This window comes from Pristiophorus japonicus, chromosome 12 (assembly GCF_044704955.1).
Source record: "Pristiophorus japonicus isolate sPriJap1 chromosome 12, sPriJap1.hap1, whole genome shotgun sequence".
Taxonomy (NCBI): Eukaryota; Metazoa; Chordata; class Chondrichthyes; family Pristiophoridae; genus Pristiophorus; species Pristiophorus japonicus.
In genome coordinates, this window is record NC_091988.1 from 187,962,085 (window position 1) to 187,984,077 (window position 21,993).

Sequence of the window (21,993 nt, forward strand, 5' to 3'; positions counted from 1 at the left end):
TGTCAAAAGATTGTGGGTTCAAGTCTTACTCCAGGGCCTTGAGCACAAAAAATTTGAGGCTGACTTTGCTGTACTGTCGGAGGTGCTGTTTTTTGGATGAAACATTAAACCGATGCCCCGTCTGCTCTGTCAAGTGGATGCAAAGGATCCCATGGCACTATTTCGAAGAAGAGCAGGAGAGTTATCCCTGGTACCGAGCCAATATTTATCCCTCAATCAACATCACTAAAACAGATTATCTGGTCATTATCACATTGCTGTTTGTGGGAGCTTGCTTGTGCGCAAATTGGCTGCCACGTTTCCCACATTACAACAGTGACTGCACTCCAAAAGTACTTCATTGGCTGTAAAGTGCTTTGCGGCGTCCGGTAGTTGTGAAAGGTGCTATATAAACCCAAGTCTTTCAATTCTTTCTTTCTTCCTCAATATCTTGAAAACTTCGATCAAATCACCTCTTAACCTTCTAAAATTCTATTATTCTTTTTCCAATGGTCTCTCCCCTCTGCTCGTGAGGTGTTAGCTCGGTTCAATTTTTGTTTGATTATGCTCCTGTGACGCCATGGGACGTTTTACCAAAGCGCTTCACAGGAGCGTTGTCATGTATGTAGACCATGTATCCTAACTGTATAGTCACATAAGGTGTGCCACCAGAGGGCACTGCGGCGGGAGACCTGAAGGTCACCTGCATACCTGTGCAGGGCCCAGTATAAAAGGCTGCCCACCATGCTTGTGCCTCACTCTGGAGTTACAATAAATGGGACTAAGATCACAACAGCTCAAGTACAATACTAGACCTCGTGGAGTCATTCATAAGAGTATTAAAGACATAACAAGCGTAATTAGCCATAAATTGACACTGAGCCAAAGAAGAGACATTAGGACAGATGACAAGATAGGTTTTAAGAAGTGTCTTAAAGGAGGAGAGAGAAGTGGAAAGGTTCGGGGGGTAATTCTAGAGCTTAGGGCCGAGATGGCTGAAGGCACAGCCACCAATGGTGGGGGAGAAGGAAGTGGGGTGTGTGCAAGTGGCCAGAGCTCTCAGAGGGTTTTAGGGCTGAAGAAAGTTGCAGAGATAGGGAGGGGCCAGGCCATCGAGGTAATAAGGCTGAGACAGATAGATTTTTAGACTCCAGGGGAATTGAGGATATGGGGCTGGAAATTCATCAACCTTCCTTTTACGGCGGTATTTCGTTGTTTTGGGCAGAAAACGGTGAGGCGGGAAAGTCACTGAAGTCTTCCGCCGGCAGGTTTGAAATACCGCTGGGGAGCGGATCGCCGGCGTGCAACACCGGAAAGAACGCTTCCGACCAAGTTTGGTCACAGCGGTGACCCGTAGATAGGGGAAAAAAAAAACGCTGAGGAAAAACATGTCGGTGCAGCCCTTGGAACAGCGGTAGGTAGCAAAACCTGCAAAAAAGGTAAGTTAAAGTTTATTTTTAAATTCTTTTCCAGAGATTCACTATACAGGGATCTTGTGAAGGTTTTGCGATTTTTTAATTTTTGGGGGAAAAATATTTTTTGTGTTTTCCCCCCTCACCAGGCCCAGCTCGCAGCGTTATTGGTATCGGAGAAAAGTTGCCGAGAATCGCGGTTTCCGACGAGAATCCTCGTGCAACGCCGATTTTTCCCGCCGGGCGGATTTTTCTCAATTTTTTTCATGAATTTTCCGCCTCGAAATCATAGCGGAGTCATAGCGTTTTTGGGGGGGTGGGAAAGTGGAGTTGAGGTCAGAGATCAGCCATGACCTTAATGAATGACGGCGCAGACTCGAAGGGCCGCAAGGCCTTCTCCTGCTCCTAATTGTTATGTTCTTATGTTATTACACGGCCACGCAGTGATCTGAAAGGTCCCGTGCAGTCTGCTCACCGGTTTCTACACTGTAAACACCGCGCATGCGCAGAAATTTAATGGGACTGCACATTAACAGAAATACGCTGCGTAGAACAAGGCGTGGAGGGATTTGCACAAGAATATAAGCTGGGTCATTGAATAAATTTAAGACAGAGATAGACTGTTTCTTAACCGATAAGGGAATAAAGGGTTATGGGGAGCGGGCAGGGAAGTGGGCCTGAGTCCATAATCGGATCAGCCATGATCGTATTAAATGGCGGAGCAGGCTCGAGGGGCCGTGTGACCTACTCCTGCTCCTATTTCTTATGTTCTTATGTTCTTACGTTTACAATTGGAGCATTGGTGGATTGGGAACCAACATAGGTCAGCAAGCACAGGAGCAAGATCCCTGCGGATTACTTGGCAAAATATGGCCTAGCCCACCGCTGTACAAATATTCGAAACTACAGCAAATTATCGCTCAGGCACATGACAGCTTCTCTTCCAACAAGGCTCAAGTTCCCTGGCAGCAAATTCTGCTACATGAGGGATAGCGGGGGTGCAGGGGGTGGTGTGGGGGTGGGGGGGGGGGGGGTGATTTATCATGAGCTGCTGCAGTTCATCAAATGACTTAGCCAACAGGACTGGGTGGGGAGCTAGTAAGATCTAGCCACAGCTACCTTAGGAACGGAGAGTATTAACCGCAAACACCGAGATCCTCCCAGTTGCACAAAAAGAATAAATAAACTTGCTCTCTGCGAGCTCAACACCATCTGCTGGCATTTCCTGAAGCGGAGGGAGGCCGTGAAGAAGCCTTTATATTTATAAAAATATTTCCTGAACATGTTGTGCAGTTTTTTCTGTTGCAAATAATGTCTCCCTTTAGTCCAGGAAATGCCACGATGGTCCGCGGTCCATAAGGAACGGATTGATTTACTTCTGAGCTACTGAGGGTGTCCGAGGAACTGAATTAGTACAAAAACTGATAAGATGGTGGCAACTGATTTGCAGAACTGAGAGGATATAGTTATCAGGAAAGATTGAACAGGCAGGGGCTCGTTTCTCTAGAAAAGATTAGGCTGAGGGGGTGACCTGATAGAGGTCTTTAAAATTACGAAGCAGTTCGAAGGGGTAGACGTAAAGATGTTTCCCATTGTGGGGAAGACCAGAACCAGGGGCCATAAATATAAGATAGTCACCAATAAATCCAATAAGGAATTCAGGAGAAACTTCTTTACCCAGAGAATGGTGATGTACCGAGGGTACATCAGCGGCAGGTCGGGGCCATAAAAGGAACGGTGAGCAGCGGCCATGGGCAGTGTGGAGGCCACTACAAGGTACAGCGCGAGCTGGTGCAGGAGGGCGAGGGCTGTGAAGAGTGACGTCATCAAGATCCAGGTCGGCGATTGCAGCAGGAGCAGCGAGGTCGGGGCGAAGGAACGGCGAGAGACTGTGGAGGGATGTGATCGGGGCCCAGGGGAGGCGTGAGTTCGGGGCCAAGGGCCCAGGGGCAGCACGGGCCAGCCCACACTGCGATACATGTGTGCACTAGGTCCGTGCAGCAGAGCTGGTCTCCAGTTGTCTTGGTTAATCCTTGCCACTGGACCTAGACCTAGCTCTGTCAAGCCCGTGTGATGGCTGGTGTGCAATAACCACCCCACGTTAAAAAAATTCACGCACAGGCATCTTCCACCCTTCAACATGGAGTTTGGGTCCTTCATTGAAACACCTGTGAACTCATCCTTTTTTTGGCATGGAAGCAAGTCATGCTTCGAGGGACCGCCTATGATGATGATGATGGTGGTTAGAATGTGGAACTCGCTCCACAAGGAGTAGTTGAGGTGAATAGCACAGATGTATTTAAGGAGAAGCTAGATAAACACATGAGGGAGAAAGGGATAGAAGGTTATGCTGATGAGGTTAGATGAAAAGGGGTGGGAGGAGGCTCGTATGGAGCATAAACATCATCCTGGATCTGTCAGGCCTGTTTCTGTGTTGTAGGCTCTAACCGAACTGCTGTGCTTAGGGCAATATGTGCCTGCCGCTCTCTTAGAATGTCTCCATGGGGCTTAGAGGACAAGACGTTGGCTTGGAGGTAGTTTTGCCCTTGGGCGGTTGCGGAAATCAGGTGGTATTGATTCAGCCGCCCGTCGTACATCTCTCAACTCACGATTTCAGTGGAAATGAAAATGGGGAAAGGTGTGTAAAGGCGGCTGAACTGATATCGCTGGTTTTACATTGTCGTCCATGTGACCCGGGGCACACGTTTGCTGTACGTGCGTGGCGTCTGAGTCATCGTCATGTGATTCCTTTGTTTTCTCTCTCTCCTGCGTGTGTGGCCCTGTTGAAGAGCAGATTATTGGAGCCCCTGCAAGTTTATTTGTTTATTTTAAATACTTAACAAAATGTTCATACCCTTTCTAACAATGCATGGCTCCGCCTACTATTTAAAGAGGTATCGACACTGCCCAAAGTCAAAATTAAGGTATGTTAGCCTTATTACAAAAGGATTGGAGTAGAACAGTAAAGATGTCTTACTGCAATTATATAGAGCTTTGGTGAGACCACACCTGGCGTAATGTGTACAGTTTTGTCTCCTTACCTGAGGAAGAATATATTTGCTTTAGAGGGAGTGCAACGAGGGTTCACCAGATTGATTCCTGGGATAGGGGGATTGTCCTATGAGGAGAAATTGGGTACACTAGGCCTGCATTCCCTAGAGTTTAGAAGAATGAGAGGTGATCTCATTGAAACATAAAATTCTTAAGGGTTTTGACAGGATTAATACTGAGAGGATGTTTCCCCTGGTTGGGGAGTCTAGAACCAGGGGTCACAGTTTCAGAATAAGGGGTCAGCTATTTAGGACAGAGATGAGGAGAAAGTTCTTCGCTCAAAGGGTTGTGAATCTTTGGAATTCTCTACCACAGAGAGCTGTGGATGCTCAGTCGTTGAGTATATTCAAGACAGAAAGCGATATATTTTTGGATACGAAGGGAACCAAGGGACATGGGGATAGTGCGGGAAAGTGGAGCTGAGGTCGAATAGCGGAGAGCGTTCAAAGAGCCGAATGGCCTACTCCTGCTCCTATTTCTTATGTTCTTATCCCTTTGTCTTTGGACCATGCAAACGGAAAAGGCCGGAATGTGATCCCCAGTCTGTGCTATGTTGGGTGGTGGTGTCAGCTCAGTGGTAGCACTCTCACCTCTCAGTCAGACGGTTCACGCCTCACTCCAGAATTTTCGCAACTTTGTTATGTAATGTACTTATGAATAACTCCATGAGGCAATGTGTTGTACTCAAACTGTAGTGACCTTGGACCTTTATTCCAAACTCCAGAGTGAGGCACAAGCATGGTGGGCCCTGGGCCCTGCCACCGGGGCAGGAAACCCCTGGTCTCCACCAGTTGCACCCTCTAGTGGTGCCAGCATGTATATACACAGTGTAAACCTTATTGATAGTACATCAGGTAAACAAATCTCCACCTTATGCAACCACACAGTGAATACATAGAGAGTACATCCATAGTCTGCATATACAACAAACACAATCCCGGCTGACACACCAGAGAGTACTGTATTGTCACAGGAGCTCTCTTTCCAATGAGTCATTAAACAAAGGCCCTACCTGCCCTCTCGGGTAAAAGATTCCCTGACACTAATCAAAGAAAAGTAGGGAGTTCCCCTGGATCAATATTTATCCATTAAACAACATCAATAAATTAGATTATCTGGTCATTTTCACATTGCTATTTGTGGAACCATGCTGTGCACAAATCAATCCTTTACACCCACCTGAGAGAGCAGACGGGGCCTCAGTTTAACATCTCGTCCGAAAGACGGCACCTCTGACAGTGCTGCATTAGAGTGTCAGCCTAGATTTTTGTGAACCCGCAACCTTCTGACTCAGAGGCGAGGGTGCTATCCCCTGAGCCACAGCTGTGACAAGCAAAGAAAATGGAAAATGCAGACAGAAATGAGAACACCACATGCGAGATCCCGTACGCAAAAGGTTGTCACTTCGTGTTTGACATCTTTAATTGATGAAATTAGCCAGTCTCTCTTCAGCTGATAACAGCATGTGTGAAAATGATGATGAGGTAATAATGGGTCTTGAGTTCCACATATTGTCAGCAAACATAAACAGCAGGCCGATTATCACTGACTGAGTCAAGTCACCAACTTTTTGTAGAAGGTTCGAAGGGCAGGGGAGTTCTCCCCGGTGTCCTGGCCAATATTTATCTCTCAACCAACACTAAAAGATAAGATTATCTGGTCAGTATTCCATTGGGATTTTGCTGTGTGCATATTGGCTGCCGCGTTTCCAACGTTGCAACAGTGACTACGCTTGAAAAGTACTTGATTGGCTGTGAAACGCTTTGGGGCGTCCCGTGGTCACGAAGGACACTCTAGAAATGCGAGTTCTTTCTTTACTAGATCTTCTCGGCATTTAAAAATTAAATTCCCCACTCCTCTCTTGAATGGTGGTGACTCCTGTAGCGGGACACTTTCACCGATGTCGGCAGCCCTCATCTATACTCGCCAACATTCAAGCAGAGGTCACTGGAAGTCTCTCTAGTCACAGGCTCAACCCCAGAGCAAAAGTGATCCCGTACGCTGGGTGCTGCAGGAGTCTGTGACTATAGACACCCATCACTGAGTGACAGGACTTCCAAGCGCCTCTGTAACTCAAGTAGAGGGTTTCCTAGGAGAGGGGCACTCAATGGGAAACCCGCAACCTCGGTCCACTGCTTTCCCCTGTTTGGTTTCTGTTACCACTTCTAATTGCGGCCCACACACATAAATGTGGATCTGATGGCAGCTTGTGGGACCCTCTCAAACATGCACTCACTGGAGGTCCCAGGCTTTAGGCCAGCGAGTGTCTGTGGGTATAACGTATGCACCTGCGAGTATGCTCACAGGTTTGTAGAGCTGTTGAGTTGGGAGTGCCTTAGCCAGTCATGTGATGTTCACAAGACTCAATAAAACCCCAGCCAGTTGGGTTTGGGGGATCCACGATGAGGCAGGTGGTTGTGAGCCTGGTGGATGAACTGGTAATGTGTAGTGTGATTGTTAAACCTTTGCTAATAAACCAACTAGTTCTTAATAGCAATGTGTTGCTATGAATTCTTAAGCAAAGAACCCATGAAGCAAATACGTTACAGTGGGGGACCGTGCGCTTGCCATCTTTCAACATAAAAGTGCCGGCAATTGATCTCGGGTTCAGAACATCAGGAAGTTCACTCAGACCCAGCGGTCACCTTGGAACTGCCCAGTTCAGGTTATATATACCAAATCAGGAAACACTTATCGAATCGTAGAACGATACAGCACAGAAGGAGGCCACTCAGCCCATCGTATCTGTGCAAGCTCTTTGATAGAGCTATCCAATTAATCCTATTCCCCCGCTCTTTCTCTGTAGCCCTGTAAATGTTTTTCCTTCAAGTATAGATCCAATTCTCATTAGAAAGTTACTATTGAATCTGTTATGTATGCAACCCTAGGCAACCTGTATCATACCGCCACCAGAGGGCATACCTGTTGGAGTCCCAAGGGATCCCAGCATCCCTTGGGAGCATTGTATATAAGCAGGCCTCCCATGCTGTACCAACACTCTAGAGTTTGAATAAAGGAGCTAAGGTCACACTTACTCATTGTCTACAGTACTCAGTTACATTACTTTATTATGAGCAAAACAGAATCTGCTTCCACCGCCCTTTCAGGCAGCACATTCCAGATCACAACAACTCGCAGCATAAAGAAAAATGTTTCCTCTTGTCACCCCTGCTTCTTTTGTCAAGAAGTTCCCTGAATTTAAGTCCCATGTGTCGTCCGACAGGCTCCTTGCAATTCCTGGTGGATATCAACTCACGCCATAGAACTGGCCATGACGATATCAGTGAAAGTGACCACAAAGCTGTCGGATTGTCACTAATGTCCTTAACTGCTTCAGTAGTTTCCTTTAGGGAGAGAAATTTGTGGTCCTGACATGGTCCAGCCTATAGAGTGTCAGCCAGTGGCTCAGTGAGTTGTGGGTTCAAGTCTGACTCCAGGGACTAAAGCACATAAATCTAGGCTGACACATGCAGTGCAATGCTGAGTGAGTGCTGCACTGTCGAAGGTGCCATCATTCAGTTGAGACGTTAAACTGAGGACCTGGCTGTTCTCTCAAGTGGACATAAAATATCCCTGGTGCTCTGACCAATTTTTATCCCTCTAAAAACAGATTATCTGGTCATTATCATAATGCTGTTTGTGGGAGCTTGCCGTGCACAAATTGACTGCTGCGTTTCCCACATTACAACAGTGACTACACTCCAAAGGCTGTAAAGCACTTTGGGACGTCCAGTGGGCGTGCGAGGTGCTATATAAATGCAAATCTTTCCTTCTTTATATGTGACTCCAGACCAACACCAGCATGATTGACCAGCGCGGCCTAGCGAGCTACTCAGTTGACCCACCACTGCCTTCTCACAGCAGCTAGGGTTGGGCAATGAATGCTGGCCTTGCCAGTGATGCCCACACCTTGAGAATTCATTTTTTTAAATTCAGGACACTAATTTGTCAGTGTCACTTAGCGAGCCTCAGTTTCTTTTCCCTTCATTACAAGTTCTTTTTAGTTCCTGTAATTTGTGTCAGTTCCCTCCCCCTCCCTTTTTCTGTCAATCTTCTGTCCCTCCTGTGCTCTCGGCGTTGGTTCCTTGCTGGGATACAGTTCCTCAGGCATCACACGCCCTTGCTTCAGTGACTGTACTTGCTGTGTGGCCTTTGGCAGTGTCAATAAGCTGTTTAACCGTTCACGGGGGAATGAGGCAGGATCACAGTCAAAGGAAAGGAAAATCGGACAAGGTTTACAACAGGCAGACAATCCAACTTCGCCTGTTTCACACAACAACAAGGACTTGCATTTTTATAGCACCTTTAACGTAGTGAAACATCCCAAGGCGATTCACAACGATGTCTCCGCTAGATCCTACAAATCCCCTGGGAGGACAGACGCACCAACGTTAGCGTCCTTGACCAGGCCAACGTCCCCAGCATTGAAGCACTGACCACACTTGATCAGCTCCACTGGGCAGGCCACATTGTCCGCATGCCTGACACGAGACTCCCAAAGCAAGCGCTCTATTCGGAATTCCTTCATGGCAAACAAGCCAAAGATGGACAGAGGAAACATTACAAGGACACCCTCAAAGCCTCCCTGATAAAGTGCAACATCCCCACTGACACCTGGGAGTCCCTGGCCAAAGACTGCCCCAAGTGGAGGAAGTGCATCCAGGAGGGCACTGAGCACCTCGAGTCTCATCACCGAGAGCATGCAGAAATCAAGCGCAGGCAGCGGAAAGAGCGTGCGACAAACCAGTCCCACCCACCCCTTCCCTCAACGACTATCTGTCCCACCTGTGACAGGGTCTGTGGTTTCCGTATTGGACTGATCAGCCACCTAAGGACTAATTTTTAGAGTGGAAGCAAGTCTTCCTCGATTCTGAGGGACTGCCTATGATGATGATCCATCAAAATTGGACATTTTACCAAAGCGTTTCACGGGAGTGTAATTAGCCACAAATTGACAACGAGTCAAAGAAGAAGATATTAGGACAAGTGACCAAAAGCTTGGTTAAAGAGGTAGGTTTTAAGGAGCATCTTAAAGGAGGAGAGAGAGGCGAAGAGGTTCAGGGAGGGAATTCCAGGGCTTAGGGCCTAGGCTGCTGAAGGCACGGCCGCCAATGGTGGAGCGATGATAATTGGGGATGCGTAAGAGGCCAGACTTGGTGGAGCACAGAGATCCCAGGGGGTTGTGGGGCTGGAGGAGGTTACAGAGATATGGAATGGGGCGAGGCCATGGAGGATTCGAAAACAAGGATGAGAATTTTAAAATCAAGGCGTTGCCGGACCGAAAGCCAATGTAGGTCAGAGAGTACAGGGGGCGAGAGGGACTTGGTGCCAGTTAGGACACGCCAAAAGTTAAAATTACCCCCAGTGTGCAACTGGTCAAGTAGAGGAGTGTTGTCCAGTTTTGAAAGAATTGTTGAACACCGACGCATTAGAAGGACGAGGGAAGACAAAAATAACACAAACGGAGACATTAAGTGTCCTGAAATAAGAGACAGCAAATAAAATTGGACCAAATTCATATTTTCTTGAATAAATTTGGATGATTTGTTCATTGGCAAGCCTTTCAGTGCTGACCCATACTGTAAGCATCCAGATCCTGGAGAACCACACTGTGTAAATACACATTGTAATCTAGCCTGAAAATTTTCCTTTTAAAAAAAAATGTGTCCCAAGTGCAATGAGTTCCAAATATACTCAGGAAACCATCTATTTCTGCTTTACTCTGTTTTTTTTTATTGCTTATAAGGTTCACGCTATTTTGTTTTATAATCACTTGATACAGAGAGGGGCGGGCAGAGGAGATGGGAAACCCAGTCAGCATCTGGTCCCCTTAACCTTTCACTTACTGAATTTATTTTTGTATGTATCAACAAAGCGTGGTTTTAATTACACAATATAAGCCGTCCAGTGTTAGATTCCCCTCGCCATTCAGTCAATACTTATCCTTTCTCAGTGGGTAGTGCTCTCGCCTCTGAGTCAGAAGGTCATGGGTTCACAGTCCCACTCCACAAATAAATCTAGGCTGACACTCCAGTGCAGTGCTGAGGGAGTGCTGCACTGCCGGAGGTGCCGTCTTTCGGATGAGATGTTAAACTGAGGCCCCATCTGCCCTCTCAGTTGGACGTAAAAGATCCCACGGCACTTTTTCGAAGAAGAGCAGGAAGCTATCCCTGGTTCCTGGTCAATATTTATCCCTCAACCAACATAACATTAAAAAAACAGATTATCTGGTCATTATCACATTGCTGTTTGTGGGAGCTTGCTGTGTGCAAATTGGCTGTGGTGTTTCCTACATTACAACAGTGACTACACTCCAAAGTTACTTCATTGGCTGTAAAGCGCTTTGAGATGTCTGGTGGTTGTGAAAGGCGCTATATAAATCCAAGTGTTTCTTTCTTTCTTTGATTCTCTTCACTGTTATCTTTGTGCCTCTTTTAGATTTACTCCACACTCTCTTGCCTTCTCCAGGAATTGTCTGGAATCTTATCTCTATGCTGCTCCCTGAACGAGACTTTGGTCTTTCTGGAGTGACCAGTACCGGTTTACCTGTCAAGTGATGTTCCACCCCTGTCAGTAGAAGCGTCTTCCCTCCATTCAGCACACCCGAGCAGTCTGCTGGATGAGATTATAGGGTTTGGCCCCACAATGAGTCCCGAGGGACAATCTGCATCTCTTCACTCTGCGTCACAGTGCATCCGTCAGACTTACTGAAAGTTTATAGGAACATAATAACAACATAAGAAATAGGAGCAGGAGTAGGCCAATGGTATCTTGGTCTTTATTGCAAAGGGGATGGAGTATAAAAGCAGGGCAGTCTTGCTACAGCTATATAAGGTATTAGCGAGGCCACACCTGGAATACTGCGTGCAGTTTTGGTTTCCATATTTACGAAAGGATATACGTGCTTTGGAGTCAGTTCAGAGAAGGTTCACTAGGTTGATTCCGGGGATGAGGGGGTTGACTTATGAAGAAAGGTTGAGTAGGTTGGGCCTCTACACATTGGAATTCAGAAGAATGAGAGGTGATCTTATCAAAACGTATAAGATTATGAGGGGGCTTGACAAGGTGGATGCAGAGAGGATGTTTCCACTGGTGGGGGAGGCTAGAACTAGAGGGCATGATCTTAGAATATAAGGCCCAACCTGCTCAACCTTTCTTCATTACATGGACCAGCACGGTTCCGGATTTGATTCTCGGTCGGGCAGAGTTAGCTAACATCAACAACAAGGACCTGCCTTTTTTCGTGCCTTTAATGTAGTAAAAACATCCCAAGGCACTTCACAGGAGCAGTATCGGACATTTTAACACTGAGCCTCATCAGGAGACCAAAAGCTTGGTCAAAGAGGTGGTAGGTTTGAAGAAGTGTCTTAAAGGAGGAAAGAGAGGTAGAGGTTTAGGGAAGGAATCCCAGAGTTCAGGGCCTAGGCAGCTGAAGGCATGGTGGAGTGTCAGAAAAGTCGTCTTCGTGGATGCACTGAACTGTCTTGGTAGTCTGTCGTATCCAACAAAGACGTTGATGTGCTAATCATCAATGGCATATATCTTCAAGTGGCTGTATAGGCCAATTCTGGATGCACATAGTCTCTTGCACGTCGGACAAGGGAAGTTCGATGTGCCTGATGCTGACAGTCCTGCCACCTGATGTCGTCTATCTCTAGTGTGTCCCGCAGGCGTTGACATTGGCTTTCTGCGAAGGTCTGGCAGGCAGTCCTCGTGAGGGTTCGCCACTGGATTTTATTAGCTGTTGTATTCTTGAGGTCCTTTGGTCGGATGCCACAGTACTGGAGCTTAGCCTTGATGCAATCTTTGTAGCACTTGCTGGGGCGCCCCTGGTGACTTCGACCTTCACAGAGCTCGCCGTGAAGAAGCTGACGAGGGATCCTTGACTCATCCATGCGGATGACATGCCCAGCCCACCGGAACTGGGCTCGCCTGATCACCGCCTCGATGCTAGTTGATTGTGCTCTCTCCAGAACCTCAAAGTTTGACACCCGGTCTTGCCAGCGTATGTGGTGTATAGATCTGAGACTGCACATATGGAAAGCTTCCAACTTTTTGATGTGACGCCTGTAGGGTGCCCAGGTCTCACATCCATAAAGGAGAGATGAGAGAACGACTGCTCTATACACCAACAGTTTAGTTGACAGTCGGATGTGGTGGTGACTCAACACCTCAGTGCGCAAGCGACCAAGTGCCTGGCTGGCTTTACAGATCCTTGCATCAATCTCCTTGTCCAAGGACCCATCACTTGATATGGTGCTGCCAAGGTACTTGAAGCTGTCCACTGACTTTAGTTGTATACTGCCGATGGAGACTATGGGAGCAGGTGCTGTGGTGCCAGGGGCAGGCTGATAGAGAACCTCGGTTTTACTAAGGCTGATGGTTAGGCCAAACAATTCTGTTGCCTCAGCAAATTTGCTGAGTATGAATTGTAGATCACTCTCCTTGTGTGCCATAACTGTACAACAACAACAACTACTTGTATACTTGCATTTCTATAGTGCCTTTAATATAGTAACATATCCCAAGATGCTTCACAGGAATGTTAAAATTTGACGCCAGGTCACATAAAGAGATATTAGGATAGGTGACCAAAAGTTTGGACAAAGAGGAAGGTTATAAGGACTATCTTAAAGGAGGAAAGGTTTAGGGAGGGAATTCCAGAGCTCAGTGTCTAGGCAGCTGAAGGCATGGCCGCCAATGGTGGAGCGAGGAAAATCGGAGATGTGCAAGAGGCCAGAATTGGAGGAGTGCAGAGATCTTGGAGGGTTGTAGGGCTGGAGGAGGTTACAGAGATAGGGGGGGAGTGGGGAGGCCATGGAGGGATTTGAATACAAGAATGAGAATTTTAAAATCGAAGCGTTGCCAGACCGGGAGCCAGTGTAGGTCAGTGACCTATATATGGGATGATGGATGAGCGGGACTTGGATTGAGTTAGGATACTAGGGCGGCAGAGTTTTGGATGAGTTCAAGTGTACAGAGTTACTCTGACTGGAGTAACGGAGGGAGCAGGGGAACCCCTCCAGAATCTCAGAGCCCCGATCTCAGCACCAAGTAGGTGGCAACTGTAAGGTGACTCAATGAGGGGATAGGAGCGGGGGGAGGGGGGGTCTAAAGGTTGCATGGTAGCAATTATAAATAATGAAACACAGATATTTATCTTGAGTCCGTCGCTGAGCCTTGTAAATGGCAATATCGTGCGGTGGTGCTCATTTAATGTTTTTTCTTGCATTTTTAAAAGAGGCAGAAAGGAATGTTCCTCCAGGCTGTCGGATTCTTCAGTATGTGAGCCAGGCGCGGATAACACGGACCTCAAAGGGTTAAGCACCATATGACCGGAATAAGCAGCCACCACATGGCAAGGCCCTGCAAACATGGCCTGTACATCCTGGCCAGCAGCTGGCCAGACTTTCTGGAGCCACTCATCAAGACAAGAAATATGCTGCAGTGGCCGCCCTGTTTCCCCCATTCAAACATCTCCAGGTGTAAAGCCTCTCTGTGATCCAGAGCCATTCAGGGAGAAGCTGTGTAAACAGAGCTAAGAGATACCCTGGGGAGAGCCTTTAGAACAACAACAACTTTATTGAACTGTTCAGAGCCCACTTAAAGCGGCTGCTGGTAGTAAATCAAGGCTTTGGCCTACAGTGCCTTTGCTGCGCTGCACACACTCCAGCCAACAGCATAAGGTTTTTGTCAGCGTGTTGGACGGGATTTCCCCCCCTCCCCCGCGCCCCCGCTCTCATAAGGCCCCTGACTGGGGTACGGTTCAGAGGCTCCAAAGGTCCTCTGGTTCTGTGCCAAAATGGCCGTTCTGTATGCTGACGGTGGGGGGGGGGGGGGGGGGGAGGGGTGGAGGGCGGTGTATGTTGTTTGACTGTGGTATGCATCACAGCTGGACCCAATGAACAGTGATGAGGAGCAGGAATTGTGGCCTGATCGTCATCCTCCTTAGTGCGGTTGTGGGGGGCGGCGGGCATTGTTCCCTCTCAACTTGTGTTTATATAGCGTTTTTAATGTAGTGAAACGTCCCAAGGCGCTTCACAGGAGTATTATGAGATAAAAATTCGACACCGAGTCGTATAAGTAGAAATTAGCGCAAGTGAGCAAAAGCTTGTCAAAGAGGTAGGTTTTAAGGAGCGTCTTAAAGGAGGAAAGAGAAGTAGTGAGGCGGAGAGGTTTAGGCAGGGAGTTCCAGAGTTTAGGGCCGAGGCAACAGAAGGCCCGGCCACCAATGGTTGAGCGATTATAATCAGGGATGCTCAAGAGGGCAGAATTAGAGGAGCGCAGACATATTTTTTTCATGTGCGGTCCCTTTAAATTTGCTGTCCTGGCCTCGCATGTGCATCATCTTCCAGTGGCAACAGCGTGTGAGCGGCCCGTGCGGGAACTCCCGATTGATGTCAGGCCGCGCACTTCAGGGGATCATTCGTGGACGGGGAGGGGCGGGGGGGGGTACGAAGCCCAGTTTTTAGTAGCCTGACTGCTGCACTGGCTGAGGTCCCACAGATCGAACATGTGGTCTTCTGACCTGTACGTAGGATCTCCAACTCTGATTGGGCATATTCCTTGAGGTTTCATCACATGACCTCCCGACTCGGAGCATCCCCCCCCCATTCCCGCCATTGGTCCATTCTCCGGGCGTCACTGCCTTCTCATGGCCAATTGGAAAGCGAACTGTCTCTTTGTTGCCCAATCGGATTAACCTTCCTTGGTTGTAACTCTCGCAATATTTTCACAACAAATAAATGAAAGTGTTCAAAGAAAATGAAAAAGACACACTATTTTTTTTAATAGCCCGATGATCTTTCTCTGGGATGTCACTCACAGCAGTGTCCTGGAGATTAATTCGCGGACTGCAGGCCAATCCTGGAAGTTTGGTGACCCTGACTGTCCAGCTCTGCTGCTACAGGAGGCTGTGTCAGACCCAGGAGACTGTTGGGGAGGCCTCTTGCCAGTCTTGCAACTGGCACAGTAATGGGGAGAGTGGGGAGGGGGGGTGGTATTGATGCCAAAGTGAGAGTTTATCAGGCACATACAATGTGTAGAAGAGCTGAGTGCAGCTTGCTCCAAACATTCCAATATAATTCTAAGATCTGAAGGATAAATTTGCAATGCAGCAGACGGTTTTGCGATGCTAGTTTTTGTTGTTTCTCACGTCTAATTTGAACAGCAGTGACTTGCATCTGTACAGTGCCGTTACATGTCCGCTGTGGCTCAGTGGGTAGCACTCCTCGCTCTCTGGGTCAGCCGGTTGTGGGTTCAAGTCCCACTCCAGGGACTTGAGTACATAAATCCAGGCTGACACTCCCAGCGCAGTACTGAGGGAGTGCTTCGCTGTCGGAGGTGACATATTTCGGATGAGACATTAAGCCGAGGCCCTGTCTGCTTTCTCAGGTGAATATAAAAGATCACATGGCACTATTTTGAAGAGTTATCCCTGGTGTCCTGGCCAATATTTATCCCTCAATCAACATCACTAAAAAAAGCAGTTTAATTGGCCATTATAACATTGCTGTTTGTGGGAGCTTGCTGTGCGCAAATTGGCTGCTGCGTTTCCCACATTACAACAGTGACACCACTCCAAAAAGTATTGAATTGGCTGCAACAACAACAATAATTTGTATTTATATGCTGCCTTTAACGTAGTGAAAAATCCCAAGGTGCTTCACAGGAGGAACTCAGATATTTCGGGGGGGATGTGGGGCTGGAGGAGATTACAGAGATGGGGAGGGGCGAGGCCATGGAGGGATTTGAAAACAAGGATGAGAAATTTGCTTAACTGGAAGCTAATCTAGGTCAGCGAGCACAGCGGTGATGGGTGAGCGGGACTTGGTGCGAGTTAGGACACGGGCAGCCGAGTTTTGGATCAGAAACGCTTTGGAACGTCTGGTGGTCGTGAAAGGCGCTACAGAAATGCAAGTCTTTCTTTTTAACGTAGGAAAACACTTCCAAGGTGCTTCACGGAGATGTAATCAGACCAAACTCGACGCTGAGCCAAAGAAAGAAATATTAGGAGGGGTGACTAAAAGCTTGGTCAAAGAACTAGGTATTCAGGAGGGTCTTAAAGGGAAGCGATGGGAGATGGAGAGGCAGAGAGGTTTAGTGAGGGAATTCCGGAGCTTCGGGTCTAGATGTCCGAAGGCACAGCCGCCAATGGAGGGGACACAAGGAGTGGAGGACACACAAGAGGACTGAGTTAAAGGAACGCTACTTGGAGGATTGTAGGAGGTTACAGAGCGAGAGAGTGGGGGGTGGGGGGGGGGGCGGCGTGAGGCCATGATGGGATTTAAATACAAGGCAAAGAATTTTCAATTTGAGGCATTGGGGGACCGGGAGCCAGTGCGTGCCAGTGAGCACCGAGGCGATGGATGAGCGGGACCTGGTATGGTATAGGACACGGGCAGCAGCGTTTTGGAGGAGCTGAAGTCTATTGAGGGGGTGGATGGGAGGCCGTCCAGGAGAGCTTTGGAATAGTCGAGTCCGAAGGTGACAAAGGCGTGGATGAGGGTTCAATTGACATAAATAAATAAATCAACAACAGGCATGTTCAGTAATCACAATTGCATTGTTTCCTGTTTAATGATAAAGCGGGTTGTCTCACTGTTCCAAATGGTACAGACCCAGTGCCAGGGCACTCCACTGTGGCTCAGTGGGTAAGTGCATCATGTGATGCACAACGATGATGAAGGGCTCGGGGTCAAAGCCCAGTCTGTGCTGGACAAGCCATTCTCAGTTTGGCAGAAAGCTGTTTCAACTGGCCTCGGCATTTCTGGCTGCAGAAGGTTAAATTGGCCAGGGTTTCTGCTCCTGATTATGGTTAGACCAAGTTGGGACACATTTAGACTGGGTTACAGGAACATAGAAACATAGAAACATAGAAAATAGGTGCAGGAGTAGGCCGTTCGGCCCTTCGAGCCTGCACCACCATTCAATAAGATTATGGCTGATCATTCCCTCCTACCCCTTTCCTGCTTTCCCTCCATACCCCTTGATCCCTTTAGCCGCAAGGGCTATATCTAACTCCCTCTTGAATATATCCAATGAACTGGCATCAACAACTCTCTGCGGCAGGGAATTCCACAGGCTAACAACTCTCGGAGTGAAGAAGTTTCTCCTCATCTCAGTCCTTATCCTAAGACTGTGTCCCCTGGTTCTGGACTTCCCCAACATCGGGAACAATCTTCCTGCATCTAACCTGTCCAGTCCCATCAGAATCTTATATGTTTCTATGAGATCCCCTCTCATCCTTCTAAACTCCAGTGTATAAAGGCCCAATTGATCCAGTCTCTCCTCATACGTCAGCCCAGCCATCCCGGGAATCAGTCTGGTGAACCTTCGCTGCACTCCCTAAATAGCAAGAACGTCCTTCCTCAGATTAGGAGATCAAAACTGAACACAATACTCCAGGTGAGGCCTCACCAAGGCCCTGTACAACTGCAGTAAGACCTCCCTGCTCCTATACTCAAATCCCCAAGCTATGAAGGCCAACATTCCATTTTCCTTCTTCACCGCCTTCTGTACTTGCATGCCAACTTTCAATGACTGATGAACCATGACGCCCAGGTCTCGTTGCACCTCCCCTTTTCCTAGTCTGCCGCCATTCAGATAATATTCTGCCTTCGTGTTTCTGCCCCCAAAGTGGATAACCTCACATTTATCCACATTATATTGCATCTGCCATGCATTTGCCCACTCCCCTAATCTGTCCAAGTCACCCTGCAGCTTCTTAGCATCCTCCTCACAGCTCACACCCAGCTTAATGTCATCTGCAAACTTGGAGATACTACACTCAATTCCTTCATCTAAATCATTAATGTATATAGTAAAGAGCTAGACCAAGATCCATCTACTTCCCTATTCACCATCCCGGTAGTCACATGATGCAACGATAATGGCATTGTTGACCAATCACAACAATCAATCTAGATCAGTAAGTCCACAACAGAGCCTGACATGAGGTGAGGAAAATCCCCAGTGCTGGAGAGCTTTGCAAACCACAAGTCCAAAGTCACCTGTTGCCCCCCCCCCCCCGAGCACGCTACACTCCCCACATGTCATGTCTCCAATTACTCACAGACTGCATCTCCAAATAATATTTTCAGAAATAAATCTGTAGAATTTTCATTTGAATGGATGAACACTACCTGCACCCACGGTCCCCCTAGTGAGCCTGTTTCATAGATTGACAACTCGCTTACTGAAATATTTCTGAAGATTAGTTTTGAATATACCCACCTTCAAGTGCAGGCCCTGGTTCCACTGTTCTGGACAAGGTGAAATAGCTTGTGATGGTTGATATTATCTAGACCCTTTAGAATTCCAATCAACATCACTGAAACAGATCATCTGGTCATAATCACATTGCTGTTTGTGGGAGCTTGCTGTGTGCAAATTGGTTTCCACGTTTCCTGACCACCGGATGTCTCAAAAGCACTTTACAGCCACTGTTGTAATGTGGGAAACGCGGCAGCCAATTTGCACACCGCAAGCTCCCACAAACAGCAACGTGATAATGAACAGATAATCTGTTTTTGTTATATTGATTGAGGGATAAATATTAGCCAGAACACCAGGGATAACTCCCCTGCTCTTCTTCGAAATAGTGCTGTGGGATCTTTTACATCCACCTAAGAGAGCAGACGGGGCCTTGGTTTAATGTCTCATCTGAAGGACGGCACCTCTGACATTGCAGCTGGAGGGTCAGCCTGGATTTATTGTGCTGGAGTGGAACTTGAACCCACAAATCTTCTGACTCAGAGGCGAGAGTGCTCCCCACTGAGCCACAGCTGCCACTGTGCAATAGCAGCAATACCCTTTATGTGCTGCAGCACTAGAACTGTACACAGTATTCTAAGTGCGATCACACCGATGATTTATAAAGTGACAGGATTACTTCACTATTTCGGCTCAATAATGCCTTTTTGATACGCCCCAACATCTGATTTGCTTGACTCACTGCTGCCGAGCAGTGTTGCAACAGCTTCACTTTAGTGTCAATTAGGACCCCCAGATCGCTTTCATTTTCCATACACATTATTTTCTTTTCACTTAACTAATAGTTCCTTCCTGGATTCTTTGTCCCCATGTGAAGTACTTTGCCTTGCTCCACACTGAATTTAATCTACCGCCTGCCTGTCTGCTCGATTCCCAAGTATATGTAAATCCTCCTGCAGTGTTTCCTGGTCAGCTTTGCAGTCTGCTACCTTCATTACAAGCCTCCTGCCACCCTTCCTCATCTCACCCCATCAATACAACCCTCTATTCCTTTCTCCCTAGCATGTTTATCTAGCTTCCCCTTAAAGGCATCGATACTATTCACCTCAACCACTCCCTATGGTAGCGAGTTCCACATTCACACCACTCTCTGGATAAAGATTGTTCTCCTGAATTCCCAATTGGAATTATTAGTGCCTATCTTATATTTACAGCCCCTAGTTTTGGTCTCACCTGTAAATGGAAACATCTTCTCTCCATCCACCCTATCAAACCCTTTCATAATTTCAAAGACCTCTATCAGGTCACCCTCTCAGTTTTCCCTTTTCTAGAGAAAAGAGCCCCGGCCTGTTCGATCTTTCTGGATAGGTATCATTCAAAACACCAGCACGGACCTATTGGGCCAAATGGCCTGTTTCTGTGCTGTAAATACTTTGTATAACATCTGCAAACTCAGCCACTATGCTTGTGACTCCGAGCTTCAGATCATTATGAAGATATTAAACAAAAGAGATTCTAAAACAGACCCCTGTGGGCCTCCACTGGTAACATTGTCCCAGGCTGATGACAATCCCTGTACCATCGCCTTCTGGGCTCCATCAGTAGAACAATTATGTATTCATAGTTACATATTTCCACTGATTCCCACTATCTTTATTTCAAGCATCAGCCTTTCCAGAGGAACGTTATCAAAGGCATAACTGAAATCCAAATACGCCACATCCCCTGCCTTGCCCCTTCAATTCATCCATCACCCCCTGTGTTCGCTGACCTACATCTGCCCTTGGTTAAGCAACACCTTGATTTCAAAATTCTCATCATTGTTTTCAAATCCCTTCATGGCCTCGCCCCTCCCTATCTCTGTAATCTCCTCCAGCCCCACAACCCCCCGAGATGTCTGCGTTCCTCAAATTCTGGCCTCTTGAGCGTCCCCGATTTCAATCGCTCCACCATTGGTGGCTGTGGCTTCAGCTGCCATGGTCCTAAGCTCTGGAATTCCCTCTCTCAACCTTGCCGTCTCTCTACCTCTCTTTCCTCCTTTGAGATGCTCCTTAAAACCTACCTCTTTGACCAAGCTTTTGGTCACCTGCCCTAATTTCTCTGTATGTGGCTCGGTGTCACATTTTGTTTGATAATGCTCCTGTGAAGTGCCTTGAGACGTTTTACTACGTTAAAGGAGCTGTATAAATACAAGTTGTTGCTTGTTGCATCCGCAAGAAAAAGCAGTAAATTAGATTGGAAAGTTGCTCTTGCTGCAAGCAGGGAATGGTTTACTCACCGTGGATGTCAAGCTCACTGCTCTGTAGTTTACTGGGTCAGTTTATGCTACCCTTAAAAAAAACATTGGAAAAGAAAGAAATACTTGCATTTATATAGCGCCTTTCACGACCACCAGATGTTTCAAAGCGCTTTATAGCCAATGAAGTACGTTTGGAGTGTTGTAATGTGGAAAATGCCACGGTCAATTTTGCGCGCAGCAAACTCCCACAAACAGCAATATGATAATGACCAGATAATCTGTTTTTGTTATGTTGATTGAGTGTTAAATATTAGCCAGGTCACGAGGGATAACTCTCCTGCTCTTCTTCAAAATGGTGCCATGGGATCTTTTACGGCCACCTAAGAGAGCAGCCGTGTTTTAAAGTCTCATCCGAAAAACGGCACCTCTGACAGTGCAGCACTCACTCAGCACTCTATTAGAGTGTCAGCCTGGATAATATGGAGGCTGATTGCCCTCTGGTATCTGGTATTGATAAAACAATTAATCCCATGTTTCAGCTTTGAGCCATCTTTCCTTTCATATTTTCCTTTTCAGGGGCGAGTCTGCTGCCCACTGAGCCAAAGCTGACACATGGGAGGAACATCTGCCTTTCTCCAGTCCCCAGGCACCTCTCCAGAATTCAGTGATTTCGGGAAGATTTGTGCCAGAATTCCTGCAATTTCCTCCCTTAGTTCCTTGGATGCATCTTATCTGGCTCCTGAGATTTATTTACCCGAAGTTTGCACAGCTGCAGTACAGCCACGGTAGTCATGTGAATAGTGTCACAGCTTAACTCTGCAACAACCTCTCGTTCCGTTTCTAGATCAAATAATGTATCTGACTCCTCCTTGGCAAAGACAGAGGCAAAAGTACTATTTAGAAAGTAGCACCTATCACAAACCCAGAATGTTTTAAAGCGCTTTACAGCCAATTGAGTACTTTTGTAAGTACTCCCCTGGCTGGAGTGCCTAGAACTAGGGGGGCACCGTCTCAGGATAAGGAGTAAGCCATTTAAGAGATGAGGAGGAATTTCTTCACTCAAAGGGTTAGGAATCTTTGGGATTCTCTGCCCCAGAG